The 22,098-nt window shown below is 38.6% G+C and overlaps 1 long non-coding RNA gene across 1 annotated transcript; it reads left to right on the forward strand.

Annotated features, from left to right (window-relative positions):
* Window positions 1-518: 518 nt before the first annotated feature.
* On the forward strand, window positions 519-15,770 carry LOC122539364. Its single transcript, XR_006309055.1, has 3 exons — window positions 519-896; window positions 8,736-8,829; window positions 15,666-15,770. It is a non-coding gene; the product is annotated as an uncharacterized LOC122539364 (long non-coding RNA).
* Window positions 15,771-22,098: the final 6,328 nt, after the last annotated feature.

A 22,098-nucleotide genomic window follows, 5' to 3' on the forward strand; every position in this document is an offset into this window, starting at 1 on the left:
CAGCATCAGGACGTCTTTTTCAGAAATATAACTTAAAAACTGGAACCATCTGTCAATCAAGTTTCATACAACAGTAGAGTGAATAATGAGCTGAAATGATTAAACAATCCATAAAATTAGATTCCAGAAATTCTTGGACCAGAAAGGACTACCACTGGAGGTAATTGTAAATAGATCCTGTTTGACCTAGTCTGTTTAAGTAGAAAGTCAGTGTTTATGATAAGGTGTTCTACTTTTCTAAGGCAAGAAATTGTTTCAGGAGAATTCTCGGGCTTATATAGGATATTTCATCCAGTACCTACTTCACTCCCTATCCTATCCTATGAACTTGATAGGTCAAATAACCTCCTCCTGCATCATGATTGTACTGTTCAATTGTACTATGTTTGATTAAGTGAGTCTGCTTGCTATTGATGCCCATTATGCTTAATTGGCTATACCTGGGTTTGATCTCAGTGAAAAATTTTAAAAGCCATATTAAGAGCTGGAAACCAGGGATGAAGCATGAGCTAGACGTTTTAAGCATCACATGTTCAGTTCCAATGCACAGAGAAACTAGTGTCATCTTTGGAGAGATCCAGAGATTAAAAAAAATAGCAATTATGCTGTCCTTTAATGATATGCCCTTTAAAAGACTAAGCAGAAGTCATGTCAAGTGAAAGCTCGCTCAAGTTCCGATAATGCCTTTGGAAGTGTCTCAGAGCTTGACTTGATTTGAGGTATTCCATTCTGGAAGTGATAAGCTAATTTGTGCAGATGTTAAATGGCCCCCTATTGAGCCGAAGTTGGAGAGGAGTGTTTTATTTTCTTCTTTCAATTCTCACAAGCATTATGGAGATCTATCATCACATTAGAAGACATCTCTGATATTCAATGACGGATCAAACTGGCCCAAGGTAAGTGTCACTGCTAGTTACTCACAGACATCTGTACCTGCACTTCTTCTAACATTTCAAATGGGCTTACCAGTCTATGGTGGCTGGGTTAGTGGAATAATGTTGTGGTACTGATTTAAAGAGCATGAGAGATAAAAATAGGAGTTGGATGTAAGGACTCATAGATTTGATAGTTAATAAGATCATTGTTGATCTTCAATTTCAACTCCACTTTCCCATCAAGTGTCTTTAAACCCCTTGATGTCCAAAATTCTATCAAAACTCATCCAAGATGGCCACATACCTTAAGACAATGGCCCGTCATTCTGGACTTAAAATAGCCTCACAGGATCTGTCCTGTCAAGCCATTTGTGAATTCAATATTGTTCAATTAGACAATCTTTCATTCTTCTAAATGCCAGAGAATATAGACCCATCATATACAAACTCCTCCTAGGACAGTACTTGCCATTCAGTAATCGGTCCAATCAGTCCCTAGTGATCAGAGTGATTCTTTTTTAATCTGAAACATCATTTTTGAAATAAAACAGTTGCATCTGCCTAGAATGTAAACTGATGTAGTCTCTTTAAAGCTGCTCATGAGTTTGATGTCCAGTATTTTGTTTTGTGTGGGGTTCAGTTCTTTACTATTGCAATCCTTGCTTTGTATTCATACTGGTCTTCGTGAACTCAGTCAGACTGAAAAGATCAAAGAATATAATTAAAGAAGATAAGTGTTTGAATCACTATAATTGCTGCTGGCCAGCATGATCGTTATACAAAATAAATTTATGGAAATCTCCTCAACGAATGTGCAGTAGGGCCTTTGGTTGATTTTTGATTTGTATACAAATGAAGTATACAAAACCAGAAGCAGAGAGGTAAATGAGTAGGTGATCCATACCACAGTTATGAACATTTTTGCGGGAATTACAGAAGATGGAGATGTGTTGAAACTTTAGCAAAGGCTTTTTCTTTGCACTTAAGCAATTTTTGAGGGGCTAACTGCACTCAAAATAATGCCAGTGCCAGAGGATATTTTTCTGTTTTCTGTTCAAACTTATTTACATATTTTCAAATATAAATTCTGCCACAAACCTACACTATTGGCCAGCACTTTAAAAGTACTTTTTTAAAAAAATTATTGTGTTGTAAAACATATTTCTCGATATGTTTGAATGGTAACCTAGCATAGTTTATTATTACAACTGAAATTGGGATTTTAAAAATATAAACTTCTTTTTAATCTAATCTCTGAATATAGGCACATTAGTCCCAAAGGGCTGCATTCTCCTTTGATAGAGATGACTGGTAGTGCATTTAACTTGAACATCACCACACTTCAGGCAAGGGGAGGGGTTCCGAAGGAGGAACCTTTGTGGTAACCTCGGGAGGCGTGGGAATTGAACCCGCCCTGTGGGTGTCTCTCTGCATCACTAACCAGCTGTCCAGCCAACTGAATGATTGATGTTGTGGGCTTCCCCAGCATTAAGGATGGGAATGTTTGTGGGACCTCATCCTTCAATGAATTGTTCATTGTCCACCATGAGCCATGACTGAATGTCGCAACACTCCAGAGCTTGGACCTGACCTGTTGTTAGTGGAATCTCTTCAGTCTGTCTATCATTTACTGCTCACGCTGCTTGACATGCAAGTGATGAAGTGTTGCAGCTTTATCATGTCAACACCTAATTTTAGATATGTGCAAGCTCTCCTACACTCTGCAGTTGATTCCCTGGCTCACTGATTGTGTTAGTATATGATATATGCTGTACTGTGAGGTTGTATATTCTAATGAAAACAAAGAACTGTGGATGGTGGAAATTTGAATCAAGAACAGAAAGTATTGGAGAATATATTGTCATATATTGTGTTTGAATACAATTCTTTGCTGTTTCTGCCCCACAGCACCTCATGAATGACCAGTTTTGAGATGCTAGATCAGCTCAAAATCTATCCATTTAGCACAGTGATAATGCCACATGACACGATAGGGGATATTCTCAAAGTAAAAGTGGTATCTCTTCTCCACAAGGGCTGTACAGTTGTCTCTCCTACTGATTCTGTCATGGACAGATGTATCTGCTGCAGTTACAAGAATGAAACAAGATCAAGTATCCTTTTTCTCTCTTATTTGTCCCCTCACCACCTACTGCATGTCCAGTTTAGCAACTATGTCCTTTAGAACTTGGCCAGCTCAGTCAGTAATGATCCTGCCAAGCCACTTTTGGTGATGCATATTGAAGTCTTGCACTCAGATACTTTCTACCCATCCCCCTCCCAACCCAAGCCCTCTCCACCCCCTTCTTGCTATCTTTGATAATTCCTCCAAGTGGTGTTCAACATAGAGGGATGGCTCCAAAGGCAAGTCAGAGGCTAAGAATTGTGATGTGAGAAACTGACCTCTTAATTCACCAAAAGTATGTCCACTATCAACAGGAGTAGTCCCCATTTGACTGGATGTGTGTACGTCCAAAAGCACCCAAGAAGCTCAATACAATCCAGATTAAATTAATCTACTTATTTGGTACCCCTTCCAACATCTTGTATATTTATCCCCTCCACCACTGTGGAGAGTGGCAGCAAAAGGTACCATGTACAAGATGCACTACAGCAACAAGTTGAGGCTCTTTCAGCAGTGCCTTTGATACATGCAACATCTACCTCAGGATAAATAAGGGAAGCTGACTTATGGGACCATTATTTGCAAGTTCCTTTTGACCCTGATTTGGAGCAATACTACATTTCTTCTCTGGTTCCGGGCCAGAATCTTATAGCACCTTTCCTAACAACAATATGTGCCCCTCTTCAGGTTGCTTTTTTTGGTTCCAACTTTTAAAAAGAAACTCAAGGTCTCACAAGCTATTTACATTAGTGGATTGGAACTGACCTCTGTTTCAACGTCGCTTCACAAAAGAAACAAGACAAAATACACTTCTTGACGCTGTAGTCGTGTCTCAACTACAGCAGCTCAAGAAAGCAGCTTCTCGAGGGCAATATTCCTGCAATGGGGAAAAGCTGAGTAGTTTTGAACTTCAGATGTACTTGTGTGTCCTTCTTGATGGGTCATTGAAAGTTAACATGCAGATACGATCAGAATGAAAATGCTATCTTGGCCTTTATTACAAGTACATTTGCATATTGGAATAACGACATCGTAGGGCAATTATACAAAGCTTTGGTGAGACCACACTGGTGTGTTGTGTGAAGTTTTAGTCTCACCACACATGGTTAGATAAACTTGTCATGGAGGAAATGTCGCAGTTTTATGTGCCATAACTGAGAAAGGATGTGCTGCTGTTGGAGTGGGTCCCGAAGAGGTTTACAAGAATGATCGAAGGGATTGAAGAGCTTGTCAAATGATGAGTGGTTAAGGACTTTGTGCCTGTGGAGATTAGAAGGATGAGATGAGGGTGGCATGGTGGCTCAGTGGATAGTACTGCTGCCTCACAGCACCAGGGTCCTAGGTTCAATTCCAGCCTTGGGTGACTGTCTGTGTGGAGTTTGTGCATTCTCCACGTGTCTGCATGGGTTTCCTCCGGGTGGTCTGGTTTACTCTCACAGTCCAAAGATGTGCAGGTCAGGTGAATTGGCCATGCTAAATTGCCCAATGGGACTGGGTGGGTTACTCGGTGTGGACTTGTTGGGCCAAAGGGCCTGTTTCCACACTGTAGGGAATCTAATCTAATCTAAGTTGGAGAGACTAGGATCTGAGGTCACAGGCTCAAAAGGAAAAGGATGACACTTTAGGATTGAGATGAGGGAAACTTTGTTCAGTCAGTGCATAGTTAATCTGTGGAAGTCATTGCCACAGGGGGTTATGAAGGCCAACTTATTGAACGTATTTAAGACAGAGATAGAAAGATAGGTTCTTGATTAGTAAGAGAATTAAGGGTTACATGGAGAAGGCAGGGGAATGTGATTAAGAAACAGATCAGCCGTGATCAAATAGCAGAGCAGATTCAATGGGCTGAATAGCCTAATTCAGCTCCTATATTTTGTGATCTCATGGTCAACAAAGATTCACAAAACAAATTCCTAGAATGGAGGGGAAAGGAAAAATTAAATAGACTAGACCTACATTCTCGGCAATTTAGATGAATAAGAGATTATCTCATTCAGACATATGAAATTTTTATGGGATTCAACAGGATAGATGTGGAGGGGATTGTTCCCCTATTTTGGGGCATTTAGAACTAGGAGACGCAGTCTGGGAATAAGGGACAGGACATTTAGGATTGAGAGGAGGAGGAATTTCTTCACTCTGAGTAAGGTGACTCTAGAATTCTCCCTTCCAAGAGAATTCTTTGAGGTTCACTAGTTTAAGACTAAGAGTGTTAGATGTCTTCATAAAAACTTCAAAGAACATGGGATAGTGCTGTAAAATGGTGCTGGGGTAGAAAATCAGCAATGGCATAAATGAATGGTGGAGCAGATTTGAGGGACAGAATGGCCTACTCTTGCTCCCGTTTCTTATTAATTAAGTCAGACTAATAAATGCTTGCTTTGCCTGTGTTACCAACATTCAAAGACTGATTTTTTTTTAGAAATGCTGCTCCAATTACCTATAAATCAAAGATGCAACAAAACGAGATTGCCATCAAAGTCCTGGTGAAAGCTATGAATACATATTGTGCAAATAAATCTCACCGGGGCTGTTGTAACCCATTTAATTTCACCCTCCTTGACCCAGAATATAATAATTCATTCGTTTGTGAATCATCCGAGAGTCATAATTTTCTATGTATATTCAATAATGAGTATGGTGTTCTTAAATTTAACAACGTTATTATATTTCCAACTTAATGTCTCATTCCACTGAACACAGCATTGGCAGTGACTGATACCTGCACTTTTGTCACGTCCAATGTTAATTAAAAGTGTTCATTGATCAGAATCAGATACTTTTAACAGTCTGTCACCACAAATTCCTTTCTCCAAGTTTCCAGTCATGACATTGAATTTATTTCTTACAAAGGCACAATTTAGTATGACTGCAATATTGGTGATTTTTTCTTTTTCTTTGGCTTGTACAGTTTAATTGACTAAATGTTGAAGTCATTCTGCATGCAAAATCAATTCTTATTTTTGTTTGTTGAATGTTGAATTTTAATGAGAATCTCAAAACAAGCAGCTTTGAGAATACAGTCATCTTTTATATTCAGTCAGCATTAGTTAATTACCTTCAACACTGAATTCTCAATTCAGCTTGATAAGCTGTTGCACCAGTGCTAGATAACTATTGGGAGGAGAATAAGCTATCACTGCCAAAGAAAAGTAAAGCTGTTCAAGAGCATGGTAGACAAAGACATGGCAATAAAATGAGTAGATAAATGTTCTGGCTCTAATATTGACATAGAGAGAAAAGATCAGGCAAAGGACAGCAGTTCATTCACATCTGACCTCGTGCGATTTAAGTGCATCTCATGTCGTTTAACATGACAGCCTTGACTTATGGGCCAGGACTCTTACTGTCCAAGTCAGAAGAATGTAGGCTCAACCTTCACTCCATTACAGGAACTTATAATCTACTGGGTGGAAACTACACTGTCAGTGGTGCCATCTACGAAAGAACCTAAAGCAATGCTGCGTGACCAGCTAAGCATTTCCAGCATTTTCTACTTTGATTTCCAATTCCCAACATTCTCCGTGTTTTTCTTGTGTTAAATCACATTCAGCTCCTCAGGCGAACTTGAAAAGGAACTTGTACTGCATTATTCATTGAAGAGGAGGGAAGTTCCTTGAATGGCACAACCAAGGTGTATCCCTCAACTAACTCTGTTGAACACAGAAATATTTTATTGGCTGCAAAGCACTTTGGGATGTCTTTGTACAATCTGATGCTATGAAAGGTGCTTTAAAAGTCCATTTGTTTTTTCTTCAATGATGCACTGGATAAAATGTAGTGAAAGAAGTATTTTCTAGAAAAGCGAATCTGACTGAATGAGCATTTATTTGATCAGTGTTTCAAGTGACAGAGCCTATAGGAAAGCTGTATAAGTATAAACAATTCACAGGGTTTTGATGTAGCACGTATATGTGTCAAACAGCTTTTCCTTTATTTAACCAGGAAAAACTTACATGAAAAATCTCAGCGTGGACTACTGCACATCTGTAATATAGAAAAGAAAACCAGGATGTAGTGATGGGATGGTGCCAAGCATGAGTTTTAGAAGGAGTTTGAATAATTTAGAGGCAAGGGAAGACAAAAGGAGGTGAAGAGCTCCATAGTTTTGATGCTGAGAGAAATAAATAATTTGAAATTATAAATGGTACCATGGGCAGCTGAGAAAAAATTTAAGAGCTACATTGAATTGAGGCAGTGACTACCTACCAGGCATATTAAACCTTGTTATAAGTAAAGGGTATGTTTTGGAATTGTATGAAATAAATTCAAATGAAGCTTTAGGTCTAGAAAAAATACTTAGCTGCATTTTAAAGTTATCAGCTGATGAAATGGCTCCAACATTAACTAATCTTTTCAAGAGTCGATCGATACTGTCCATTTATCAGGGTGGCAAATCCAAACTGAAATCTTTAGCATATTCAAGGAAGAGGATAAATGTCAACCAGAAAACCACAGATGGATATTTCTCACCAGTGTTAATGTAAATCACTTGAATAAATTCTTCATTCTCATGTCGTGAAGCACTTTGAAACTCTCAATTCTCTGGTTGATAGCCTGTTTTTAGGTCAAAAAGATCTGCCAATAAATAATTGATATAGATTTTTATTGATCTAACCTCAAGATTCAAAAGAAATATACTTTCTCAACTGGCAACATTGAGATTTCTCAATAGTCTTTGCAAATATTCCTCATAATCATAGAGATATACAGCACAGAAACAGACCGTTCTGTCCAACTCGTCCATCCCAATCAGACATCTTAAATTAGTCTAGTCCTATTTTCCAGCACTTGGTTCTTGTTAGCTGCTAAATTAGATCTGCATTCCTTATCTAAAGGAGAAATAAAGTGATGTGAGATGGTAATCATTCTCTTATAGCAATGTGCTCTTTGGAGTGTCCCAAAACCTGTGTCAGGATGTTATTTTGCTTTGACGGATATAAATACCATGCCCAAGCAAGTTATTAAAACCACACATTTTGACAATGGTGGTTTACATATCAGGGAAAACTCAAAATCTCACCAATTCACTGCAAATTGATCTTGTAGAATTGCAAAAACGGTAGAGCCAAAGAGGGATGGCATGCAATGCAAAAGTTGCTATGATATATACATCATCAAGAAAAAAAAGCCTCCCTAAAAGGCAGTTTTAAGCTGTGTAATCAAAATCTCCATCACCTAGATAGACATAAAACCATACCTGTGGCTTATCTTAAAACCGTCTGCAATAATTTCAGCAGATAGCATCCAAAGCAAATAAGGCTCTTGGACTTTGAATGTGATATCTTTGGCAACAAAAGAAATCATGATTATAGTTTACCCAACATTTGTTCGTCCAGTCATGGTGTATGTAAGTTGCATGTGGGATCATTACATGGTGAGTGATATGGATAAAATTGAACTGATCTAAAGATATGCTGCATGATTCTGCACAAATTAGTCTGAGAAATACATTAGTCACACATCCTTTCATAGATTTGGAATGGGAATTATTATCGCAAAGAAGGTGAAATAATAGGCTGACTATATTCGATGAAATATCGAATGCTATAGACACCAGAGGTAAAGATTGGTTAGACAGAGACCAGGCATACACTTTTCTAGTCAGAGTATTATTCCATGTCACACAACAGAATTCTGACAAACTGATTACTTTTTCCCTATATATATATATATACCCCGTTTTCACTTAATCATCTAACTAACATATATCCATCACTTGTTTCTCATTCCAGTTGGTCTTTGGCATCCTTACCAGACCCCACGAGGTGAGAATTGGCACAAGCAAATATATACTGTCCTCTGAGGGTGCCAAAAGAGGATAATGAGGTATGACAATGAGGTAGCCATTAACACAAACTACAAAGTTGATTTGTTTCCAAGACGGTATATCAACAATCTTTCTTCCCAAATATAATCGCACAATGGCACAAGCTGCCAATAAGAGGTGATCACAGTTCCATCATGTCAACATCTGTGTCTAAATTATTTTCATTTAAAGACCTTTTTTTTATTTTCAGGGCTACTATGTCAGTAGCTCATGTCTTGTTTAACCAGTACTAAGTATTTTAATCAACATAATTGCTGGCAGAATACAGATATTAGTCCAAAGCAGAAGCAGATGGTTGTGCAGGGTGGTCTTTGAATAGTTATGCATCTTGAGGGCCAGACTTAGACTAGGTGGCAGCAATTTGGGCTGGCTTGCTAACAGGCAACAGCAAGGGCATTGGCAGAGTGGCAGTGGGGGAAGACAAAGCTGTCACCCTAAGGCTTCAGAGTCGGATTGTACTCCAGAGAGCTACTGCCATTCCCATGGATTACAACCTCAGCAATCTTAGTAAGCTGGACTGTTGTTTGAGGCTGCATGTCTTTTTGAGCAGTGTTCTCTGGAGTAGTAGTCTGAGCAAGAATGGTAGCATGCACAGATCACATGGTGTTCATTTGAACTGGGGCAATGTATGGCCCAAGCTTCAATGAAAGCTGGAGCCTCAACTGTGGATAGTTCACTAGAATTCTCATTAGGTTGTCCATCACTTCCATAATGAGAAGGATGAGATCAAAGCTCTACACAATTCCCTCTGTCTTTACTTCACCCTCCTCCTTTAAGATTGTTCAGATCAACCTCTTTGTTGAAGACTTCTTCTTAACAGGCTAATGATAATCCTACTCTTCTAACACTCCTCCAAAATGTCTTTACTGTGTTAAAGAAAGCTTTATAAAAAATAAATTGTTTTCAATTCACCATCAGTGAGGATAAAAGCAAGAAGAAGAATGTGCAAAGTGGTAGAATTGCAATTCAGGAGATACCACAAAAAGAATTTCAGAACAGCATGGATGAAATTGCATTAATTGGATAAAGAGAATTTGGAAATAAGAACCAGTGCTTTGATTAGTTATCGATGACAAAACCTTCTTCGTATCTTCCGAGCTGCTGTGGGAGAAGTACTCAGAGGTCTGTACCAAACCCTTGCAGCAATGCCTGTAAAACTATTAAGAATAAGCCTGAGCAGACAGGCTCCCTCCTTTTGAGTTAAAATAGAAACTCCAAAAAATTATGGTTCAATGGATAGCCTGCTTAAAATAATAAAGAGCTCAAATTTGTATAGCACCTTTCATGATATTGGGAAATCACAATGTATTTTATAGTTAATGAAGTAATACTCTGAACCTCTGTAGTGAGGTAGGAACCATGGCAATTAATTTAGACACAGCAGATGAAATGTTGTAGAAGTGACAGAGATCTTAGCAATTGGCTAGAAAATGGACAGAACCAGGCCAGATCCCCTCAAAATATTTTCAGGTTGCCTAGACCCTAACATTTTCTGAATTTAAAGGCAGATGTGACTGAATATTCCAGGTGTGCTGCAGCTGGTCAAACCACTAGGCTTTAAGCAAAACAGAATTTATTTAAACACGACAGTTGAAACATGAACAAAGCAAAGCAGAATTTAGAATAACTTAACTATTGGGAAAGTTAACCAACTTAATTAATTAACTGTTCCAATCCAGTAACATCCCATAAACACACCACTTGACAAAAAAGTAAATTCAAATATAGATTCTTACAGAGAGGAGGGAACAAGAGAAAGTCAGTTAGGAATCACTTCCTGAAGCTTGCTCACACATCTTGTGACTGCTACAGCTCAAAAAAAAACTGGATTTCTCTGAACTGGGAAATCTGGCCACTCCCCTTCCATTGTTAATTTTTTTCATTTTCTAGCTCCCTAAATATTTTGGAACCTCTGCCTTTACAACCTCTCTTCAAAAAAACCCAGGATAAAGTTACCTTTTTACAGTGACAGAATTTTCAAAGACTCCATTGCATGTTATGGACAAGCTCATATCTTATGCCACTCAGGCACTTGACAGGCCTTCCCATGAGATCAAAGACCATGGGAAGGGCAAGGAAATGTCCCATACACCAAGAGATGATAATCAATCAGAGGCTTGACTTTGTTCGCAGCAGTACCAGCAGAAAGGTAGTGGCTGATGCTCGTGTGACACCCCACTGAAGCTTCAGATGAATGATGGGCTAGGTCTCAGGCTCAGTCACAGGCAAGTGATGGTGGGTATGGGTTGTTTGGAGGGTGTTGTGAGTGGGAGCGTTTGACAGCAAGGACAAGGCGCTAGCTCTCAGTGCCCCCTGCCTGTCCCACATCAATTGCTTGTCAAGCTCCATGTGATGAGCTAATTTGCCACCTCTTGAGTTAGTATCAGAGGCAATGAAATAAATTATGTGACCCTTAAGTGCCCATTTAAGGGCTTTAATGGGCAACAAGGTAGGAAGGCCCTACAAAAGTTTCCTTCCAGAGACGAAGTTGAGGGAGGAGGCCTTCTGCTTTTGTAAATGCCACTGCCACCTATGTAGCCACTAAGCACTAAGACCAGCACGTTTCCACAAACAGCAATGCTGAGATAACTCATTTTACAGATTTTGGCTGACAGATACAATTAGCCCTGACTCTCTTGCTCTTCACAGGATTAAGATCGACTAAAATATTTTTAATTTTAAATCAACTAAAGAGAAATGATAATATATAAAGCTGGAGTCAGAGTAATGATTGTTTTAACCACAAAGGCAACGAGGAGAAAGATAAACGTTGGTTCGGGCTCTCTGGAGGAAAGAGTATAAATAGTTTTAAAAGTAATACAGGTATAATATTTGGGCATTTTTAAATTAATTAATGCAGCAGCCTTAATTCAGCAAACTCAGACCAGTTTATCTGACACAGGTATGAAGTGATTCCACATGGGCTAAAGCTCTTTTCCAGCAAACAGTTAGAAATTCTAATGCTCCGATATTAGGATTCATCTCTTCCTGTATAGATTTTCTCCTCATAAGTTTATTATCATTCTTTGGTAGTTTTCTTGTGTATTGATTAGTTGTTTCCCTCACGCCCACATACTTCCTTTACAAATGAGCATGCATCTGTTTCTTTCAATGCCTGATTTAAGACCACTGACCTAATTGATCAGACTGACCTCTATTCTGACGTTAATACCTGCTCTGAATTTGTGCTTTGTCTCTTCTCTGTAACTATCATGACTCCCTTTGATGAGTTTTCCTTGTTACCTTTGAGATATAATGTCCTTCACCCTATAACCTTTCTGTTATGTGTTGTTGTTGGGATGCTGCCCCTTTAAGGAAGCTGGTCAGGTGATGGGAAGAGCTTGGGTTGAGGCCAGAACTGGCTGTGGAGGTATGAGCATTGGTAATAAAGTGTTCCAGTTCAGATTTACCATTTGTCTACCTGGTTTATAATTCCCTGTTCCAAAGGAAGCACCCAACATGACACTTTCCTGAAACTTCTTTCTGTTCCAGTTGTCCCACCCTGCATTTTGAAAAAAATCCATTACACTTCCATTGCTCTAATGAGTCATCTTGGATGTGAAATATTAGCTTTGTTTCTGTCACCACAGATAATACCAGACTTGCTGAGTTTCTCCTTTACTTTCTATATCAAACTGGTTAATCTTGATCAGACTAGAGTCAAAGAGTGTGGTGCTGGAAAAGACAGTCGGTCAGGCAGTATCCGAGAAGCAGGAGAGTCAACATTTCGGGCATTGTCCCTTCATCAGGAATGAGGTTGATGAAGGGCTTATGCCCAAAATGTTGACTATCCTGCTCCTTGGATGCTGCCTGACCGGATATGCTTTCTCAGCACCACACTCTTCGATTCTGATCTCCAGCATCTGCAGTCCTCACTTTCTCCTACTTCATTAAACTAGCCCCATGTCTGATGACAGAAGCAAAGAGGTAAGTGTTAGTTTCAACAAGACGATGATCAGGCTGCAACTGTTGGTCTTCCCTTTGTACCTGCCAGCTCAAAATATTTTGCCTGTCGATTTACTGAAATTGTGTGCTGATAATGTCACAGTGAGGGAAAACAGATATTACAGACCACAGTGAGCAGGGCAAGCCAATGGACATTGCTGTCAGAAAACAAATAGAGAGGACTGGGAAATATACAAAGTAGCACGGTGGGTCAATGGTTAGCACTGTTGCCTCACAGCACCAGGGTCCTTGGTTTGATTCCACCCTCAGATGACAGTCGCTGTGGAGTTTGCACATTATGCTCATGTCTGTGTGGGTTTCATTTGGATTCTCAGGTTCCCTCCCACAGTCCGGAGATGTGCAGATTAGGTTGATTGGCCATGGTAAATTGCTCATAGTGTCTAGGCAAGTGCAGGCTAGGTGGATGTTCCATTGGAAATAGAGTTACAGCAATAGGATAGAGAGGTAAGTCCAGGTGTGATACTCTTCGGAGGATTGGTGTGGACTTGATGGACTGAATGGCCTGCTTCCACACTGGGAAATGTATGATTCTATGAAGGACTAAAAAGGAAATGTAAATTAGAGTGGGCATGTTCAATGTCAAATCATGTATGGAAATCAAAAGAGAATAAAAGAACCTTTGGATTAGATGAGTCCAAGAAGCAGAAAGAAAAGTTAAAACAATGCAAATCAAATTTGACACTTTTTAAATGTCCATAAAAATTCAGAACATTTCAGATTGAGATTCTACAGTAGTAATGGTTAGTTTTCAGTGCCAGCAGAGTTATTTACTATATTTCCTAAAATTTATTAGGCTTTTTAGCAAAATGTCAATTACAAGGTACAGGAAGGGTGTGATGACTTTGCAGAGTTAGGATCTAATATTTTGCCTTTTATGCTATGAGTCTAAGTTTCAAGTCCAAGTGGAGGCAAAAAAATTGAACATTTAAGACAGTATATGATTTTTGAATGCAAGTTCAATTTTGCTACGTGATCCCAACCCCATGTTATTTGTATATGGCCTGCTTGTGCACACCTTTTCTGAGATTACAGTCACCATTGTAAGCATCATATCTCTGAAGTAGTTTCTCATTCAATTTATCCAACTTCCTTTTGAAAGTTTCTATTGAAACAATAGCCATCACCCTTAAATAAAATGAATTTCAAACCCTTACAACTCAATACATAAATACATGTTGTCTTAAAAGATTTAGGAGGATTTAGAGAAAGAGATAGGAGAACTTCCTCAAAGAGATTCCAGAAGAGGTTAACCACCTTTTGCTTGGAGGTCTGTTGTCAAGACCACTTCTCTATAAATGAAGTTACCATTTGATAACTGACTTGATCATTCCCACTTCATCCATCCAGAATAATTGAACTGTATAAAATCAGCCAAGTTTCCATGGGGCATACATTTGTCAGGTCACTGATTTCGCTTCAGATATCCAAAGGAGTTCATTCAGTTTGGACTGCAGCAAGATGGGGGTGCCTGTCCACATTGAGAAAATTGTTGGATTCCTCACAGTCTGCAGTGTATCAATGACACTCACAAAACATTAAAAGCTCACACAGTAGACCGCCTAAACTTTTAAAATGCAAATTTTAAGCACACGTAAAGAAAAATCAAATAAGGCAGGAACAGAGATTTTTGGAGTGCGCTGACACGAAATTAATGGGTGTGTGATGTTATGCTGCAGATTGTGACTGGACAGATCATATGCATGGCTCATACTATACATAAATTCTATACTGTGGGATTATTTTAGTTCTAGTTCCTTATTCAAAATATCTTCCTGTTGTAAATTGAGGCCTAGTCTGCCCTTACAGAAAAATCCCATACTATTATTTGAAAACTATAAAAAGGCATACTGCATGTATCATGGCTAATATCCATCCTGTAAGTGATATCACAAAAATTCCACATCTTGTTTACACACTGAACTCTTTAGCCTTGGCGATCTGCACTGTTCCATTGAAGCTGAATGTAAGTTCAAGGAGCAATAACTTTTATTTCAATTAGATGCATCACAGTTTTCCATATTCAACTCTGAGTTCTACAATTTCACTGACTTCTGGCTCCATTTTCTTTCCTTTCTCTTTACAGGTTTTGGTTTTTAATTAATTTTTCTTTCGAATTTGCTTTTAGGGTAGCAGCTATTCATGATTCTAAATTTATGACTGCTTTAGATGCATCCTTTGTTATCTGCTTCATTACATTTCTTCCAATCTCACACCATAAGTACTTTTGTCAATTAATCTCTCCTGTGTTCCACCCTATCATTGACCTTGCTCTTAGCTGGCTGTGAATTTCACATTCTCGCATTGCTTTGGAAATGGTCAGTGATATGAGACAGAATTAGAATTTCTTCTCGTCTCAGTGGCAAAATGATAAGACAGCTCCAGAATTAAATCAGCTCCTGAACAAATAATAATGATGATGCAGTTATCAGTGTTAGGGAAAGATTGTTCAAAAGTGTATTACAACCTAGATCTTATTGAGAAGCAGGGTAGGATTTAAAAAAAAACGAAACCACATTTTGAACCCTATCTTTATGTTACTTATGACTGTAATATGTTAAAAACCAATATTTGGGAGAGAGAGAGAGAGAATGTGATGACATCAATACATCTAGCTGATAGCTACAATTCTGGACTTCTTATTGATGACAAGATTGTATTTTTGTACATGAGATCTTGCTATGAAAGCATGTCTTCTGAAGGAGGAGAAAATTATATTCACAAAATCCATCCACCCATTCAAAACGTTTGATGTTGTCAATCATCAGCTAAAGAGGATTAATGTGAGAATAGATGTGGCTTTACATTATGCTAACTGACATCGCAGGCTGAACAAGAGCACCAGTTGTAAATAAAGACAATCTATTTGCAGATGGACCAGCAGAAGTCTGGAGTACAGCCTGCTAGGATTCTGGAGGACACCAAACAAAAGATAAGAAAACATTTCAGGCATGGGGAAAGGTTACTGCAAGAGGATGAAGCACATTGCAAGCAAGTCCTTAGCTTGAAAGAAGCAAAGCAAGCCTAGAAAGATGGCTGCTGAAGAGAGGTGAGACGATGGTTCTAACAAATCACCCATATCATTCAATAGGTTGGAACCATCAAGTCTAAAAGTGTTAAATATTCTATGAGTACAGAGAGTATCAAGTGAATATGAAATGTCGTATAAAATGAGTGTTTCATGTAACATTGTGTGTTTCACCTTCCTGTATGTAGAGGCTCAATTTAAATAGAAATGAGACCCTCTGAAGTAAAGTTGAGGTTATATGATAGAATAATATTAATGCTAAGAAAATATGGGATACTGAGAGCTAAATATATTGGGAAGAATAGAAATCAATAGTTCCAGGCTGTATGACTAATCAAAATCCACTCAGTTCAGCTAAAGCAAGCCTAAAGTTTGGATGATGACCTTATACCTGTCAGATGAAGTTTGCAGCATTTGGATGTCACCAATGCACTGACTGCTGAGGACATCCTAAATGATTGTTGAGCTATCTTTATAGATCTTGCACATTTCCCTGGTGACTATCACCTCAAAGTAGTTAACAGCATGAGACTAACTCAACATGTGCTGAGAAGTGTTCCAAGTCTAGTTTGAAACACAAAATAGAGGATCAATGACCTAATTGATCCAGGAGATCCTGAAAAACAGAAAAGCATGTTAAGAATACCAAGAAATCCATCTTTAAGGAGCTGGAATCTGATGATAACCAAGTGAAAACAAAGGAGACAATAATTTTAAAAAAAGGAAAGAGTGGTAAGAAAGAAGATTGGAATGAGCTGAAAAAGATACATTGAAGATGCTGAAGTTAAGTACATAGGTCATGTACTGACAGTGAAATGTTTCTGCCCAGATCCTGTCAATGAGATCTGCAACAAGGATGCAGCAACCAAAAGATATGAAAACAGTTCAATAATCTGCCGGATGTGTGAGCTACCTCGCAAAGGTTTTGCCTAATGTGTCATCAGCATGTGAACACAACTGAGGGTGTACAGTGGTACTGAAGATTAGAGCAAGAAGCAGCTTTCACTCAAATCAAGTAATTGACAACGGGCTCTGGAAACCAGTGGAGACATTGAATTTGGAAGACAAGTAATTTGCTCTGATTAATCACTCACTAAGGGAGCAATGGAAGTCCTGACAGAAAGAATATCATCCAGGAATGAATAAATTACAGATACATTGTTAGTTTGAACTCACACATATGCTATCAAAGAGTTGAATGGTTTATCAATAATGGATGAAATGCAGACGCTCATAACATTGGGACCGACATCAGTTAATACATAGGTTTCGCTCATGAATGGTAATTTTCTATATTGACTATGCATGGCAACTTAAAACTGCAAATAATAGTGAATTCAAACATTATTTTAGGGAAAAGGGATGTTTGGAGAAGTGCTCCTGTATATTATGGAATTGTGACCTGCCATAGTCACATGACCTCTGATGCAACTTGTATTCATTTTAGAATGAATTGCCATTAAAACAAATTCCATAAAACAAGAGTATCGGTTGCCATGGCATCCAGCAGGGGGTTTGTCCTTAGCATTATATACATTACCATAAAGAATCTTGCATACCTTCCAATTCAGAGTTGAGGTATACGTTAGAATGGCCAATGTTTCTGTTTCCCATTTTTCTGCATTGATAGACCTATTGAATAGTTCAGAATATTTTGCCTCTACTTCTGATTTCCAGTACTAATAGGTCTGTTCTTGTAATCTGTACTAAAATTGGTTTTGTGTTTTGCAATGTTCTTTGTTTTATTATATTGTGGAGCAATCCAGAACCAGGGGTCGAAAATGCAGGATAGTCACTCATACATCCAATAAGGAATTTATAAGAAGTAGCTTTACACAATAGAATGCGGGAGCAACTCAGTAAATGTTGGCAACATTTGCATAGAGTAAAAGATTAAATGTTTTGAGTCTGGTATATCTCCTCTTCAGAACTTATTCAGAGATTGCCTACTGTAATGTAAAGGGTTGTTGCTAAATATATAAACAATCCATTTCCATTATCAGTGATCTAAAAGATCACATGACAACAGATTCTGGAGAGAGATAGTTCTGTGTGCTGTACGAACCTTATCCTGTGAATAGTTAGAATAGTGGCTAATAAAATGTATTCCTACAAGTAGCCCATTCTATTTACTAGATGTCTACTCCTGGTATCTTGTGTATTTGTCACCTCTTACAGGAATGTGATGATGGCAAAGAATTGTTTGAGTTAGTTTGATGACACCAATTCACTTATATAGTCATAGAGATGTACAGCATGGAAACAGACCCTTCGGGCCATCCTGTCCATGCCGACCAGATATCCCAAACCAATCTAGTCCCACCTGCCAGCACCCGGCCCATATCCCTCCAAACCCTTCCTATTCACCACCCTCTGCGTGAAAAAGTTGCCCCTTAGGTCTCTTTTATGTCTTTCCCCTCTCACTCTAAACCTATGCCTTCTAGTTCTGGACTCCCCGACCCCAGGGAAAAGACTTTGTCTATTTACCCTATCCATGGCCCTCCTAATTTTGTAAACCTCTATAAGGTCAACCCTCAGCCTCCACGCTCCAGGGAAAACAGCTCCAGCCTGTTCAGCCTCTCCCTATAACTCAAATCCTCCAACCTTAGCAACATCCTTGTAAATCTTTTCTGAACCCTTTCAAGTTTCACAACATCTTTCCAATAGGAAGGAGACCAGAATTGCTCGCAATATTCCAATAGTGGCCTAACCAATGACCTGTACAGCTGCAACATGACCTCCCAACTCCTGTACTTCATCCTCTGACCAATAAAGGAAAGCATACCAAACGCCTTCTTCACTATAACATCTACCTGTGACTCCACTTTCAAGGAGCTATGAACCTGCACTCCAAGGTCTCTTTGTTCAGCAACACTCTCTAGGACCTGACCATTAAGTGTATAAGTCCTGCTAAGATTTGCTTTCCCAAAATGCAGCACCTCGCATTTATCTGAATTAAACTCCATCTGCCACTTCTCAGCCCATTGGCCCATCTGTCCAGATCCTGTTGTAATCTGAGGTAACCCTCTTCGTTGTCCACCAAAACCTCCAATTTTGGTGTCATCTGCAAAATTACTAACTGTACCTCTAATGCTCGCATGCAAATCATTTATGTAAATGACAAAAAAGTAGAGGACCCAGCACCGATCCTTGTGGCACTACACTTGTCACAGGCCTCCAGTCTGAAAAACAACCCTCCACCACCACCCTCTGTCTTCTACCTTTGAGCCAGTTCTGTATCCAAATGGCTAGTTCTCCCTGTATTCCATGAGATCTAACCTTGCTAATCAGTCTCCCATGGGGAACCTTGTCGAACGCCTTACTGAAGTCCATATAGATCACATCTACTGCTCTGCCCTACTTTTACCATTGTTTTTTCTTGGGTCTATCTAGTTATTAATGTTAGTGGATACACCATTGTAAAGTATCTACAGATGAGGCTCTTAGATGACAAGAAGGTATGTTTCATGATAGCAATAAGAACATCCACATCTAGTTAGGCATGATTAGTGGGACGTTGGGGAGCTGGCCGAGATACATCTGCTTCTTCTGAAAGTTGAACTCCTTGTCTCCATCCAAAGACTGTGCATGACATCAGTGGAATAGCTGAAGGTAAAGTAACATGAGCAGAACCCCTTTAATTCATTACCACATACTGCACAGTTTAGCACCCAGCAGTCTATTTTGACCTTAACCAAGAACACAACTTTCTTTATGACCTATTACCATGATAAAATGCTTAATTTGTGCAGTTTGGCACCACATAGAGTAAATAAAACAAATCACATTGATCAATTTGAAGAGAAATTGATGAATGTATGAGCAAGAAAGTAAAATGTTATCGAGTTAGAAAAATTAGGATGGACAAGGTCAAAAATACCATTATGATGTGCTTCTATTTTGCAATGCCTGTGAGATGTAATTCTATATACATCAGTAGCTACAATTCGTAGGTGACAAAATTGGAACTACGTCAAGTATATTTTGATGGTTGTCAAGCAATTTGAGACATTGAGTTAATAAGATAGACTTACATAAGTATGTCTTTATTTTTACACTGAGACACTGAGTAGAAATGAGTTTTAAGCCCAGTCAAAGAAACACAGTGAATATTCATAGCAGGGATGAACAACTGGCAGTCCTGAGCAGTGTACAGGTCTTTTGAGGTTGAAGTAGAGTCTTTTGCATTATCTATGTGTAAAGTTACACTGTAAGTGTTGATGAACATCAAAAAGGAAATACTCAGCCACAATACAAAAAAACTACCTGTTTTACAAGATTAGAACAAAGCATTTGAGTTCTGAAGCAATGAACTTGAAACATTAGCTCTACTGACACACTACAGATACTGCTAGATCTGCTCAGTTTCCCCAGCAATTTATGCACCTGTTTTACGTGATGGAGTGAGAAAAGTAGAAAGGAAATTGGATGGCAACAAGAAACAGGAAGTAACAAGGAATTAAAACGTTTGGGAGCATGTCGGGGGTTGGGGGGGGGGGGCTGGGTGCATAGAATGACGGAGCTGGAGGGAAATTATTGAACTATTTAGTTATTTCAAACATGATTTATGTAGATGTTGATTAATATTATCTTTTGAACAATATTGAATTTGTAATAGGCGTGATAAGGAGTTTATGGTTTTGTTCCACTTTTGCTCAATACTTGTATATCCTTTCAGATACCTTGTGGTTTGTCCTATATCAGGAACACTTCCTGTATCTAGGAATAACTATAATTTGACTCCCACAGGTTTCTTCAAACCTCCATCATTTACTTCTAACATGTTCAAAATTTCTCTCTCATAAAGTCTATTATTTTTCTTTCCTCTGACTCTGCTACATGACTATTGACATCTTCATTATATCACCATAAACATCATTAAATCATTCCTCTGCAGTAAGCCCAGAGTTTGACTTCATGTTCATAAGTTAAGTAGTTCTCTTTGAACTGAAGGCAACCTACTTCACAGTAGCCCTTAAAAACATTGTGGTTCATTGCATTCCAATATCTGAGCCAAGACTGTTCACTGAATATTAGGGCATTACTGATAGTTGAACAGACAGCCTGGTATCCTAATAGACTTTGGAGTGTTAAACTGTCACTGGCATTCTGGGTTCTTTATAGTGTTTCTGAATAGTGCTGGAAGCAAACAGGAAGGTGATCTTAACTGACAAACAGCAGGAAACTGACTAGCGTTTGTCTGTTTCTGTGCTGTACATCTCTATGACACTATGACCTGGACTAAATTAGTTGGTAAAACTGCAGCAATGCTCCCAAATATACTATTGGCTCTTGAAGTCCTGTCTACCAACCTGCATAGGAGTTTACTTGATGCAGGCAAATGACATGTGACTTAATGACAATAAATTGTGTTTGTAGTAAACTGTTCTGAAGGGTTGCAGTTGAAATCAACAAATTTGATTTAAATCCTCCTAATTTCCTGTTTACAGATAGTATAGTGACTGAGCAAAACATGGGAGGACCATAAATCAGATTCCTTGCTTCCTCATTGTCTTAGAATCTCACCCTGTTCATTTCTAAAAGCATTACCTTTGATCCAAAACTGATTTTCAAAAGAAATGTCCCTTTTATCACCAAACATTTAGCTCTGCTCATCATAATATCAGCAAGTTCTGTACATTGCTCTTCATGCTCTTTTCCAAACCCTTAACTAGTCTTGTGGCAACTCAAAACATGATTTCTCCAAAGCATTATCCATAGCTGCAATGATGTCCACCGTACTCATGATAGCAGCATTGTCCCTGCAACAATAAATCATCACTTTTTTCTTAAAATTCAACATTTAAAAAGGTGATAATGTTGTAGCATCTAAAAAATGCATGAAAAATTTACCTTGATTGTTTCTAAGCCTGCAGAAACTAGCAAGTGACAGGATTTGTGGCCAAGAAGCAGGCTTCATTTGCACCAATGATTGGTATCCTTCCCACTGAACAGCTATTAATTGGGCATTTAACACTTGAAGATATGCATAGAAGCAATGGGACCAGAAGTGAATAGACCTCCTCATTTTCTGTTTCTGTCCGCCATGAATAAAGCAAAATCCAAACTCAAAATAATTCAGTCTTTTTTCACCACTCAGTCCATTAGTTAGAGAATCTATTGGAATTTTTCTGAGAAAAGAGATATGGTAGCCTAGTTGTTATAATACTGGACAGTAGACTGGAGGCCTGGACTAATGATCAAATTAAATTATTTTAATTTACATCTTGGAAAGTTGAAATTTGATTGATTAAATGAATTTGTAATTTAAAAATTA

The sequence above is a fragment of the Chiloscyllium plagiosum genome, chromosome 2 (genome assembly GCF_004010195.1).
Source record: "Chiloscyllium plagiosum isolate BGI_BamShark_2017 chromosome 2, ASM401019v2, whole genome shotgun sequence".
In the NCBI taxonomy this organism is placed as follows: domain Eukaryota; kingdom Metazoa; phylum Chordata; class Chondrichthyes; order Orectolobiformes; family Hemiscylliidae; genus Chiloscyllium; species Chiloscyllium plagiosum.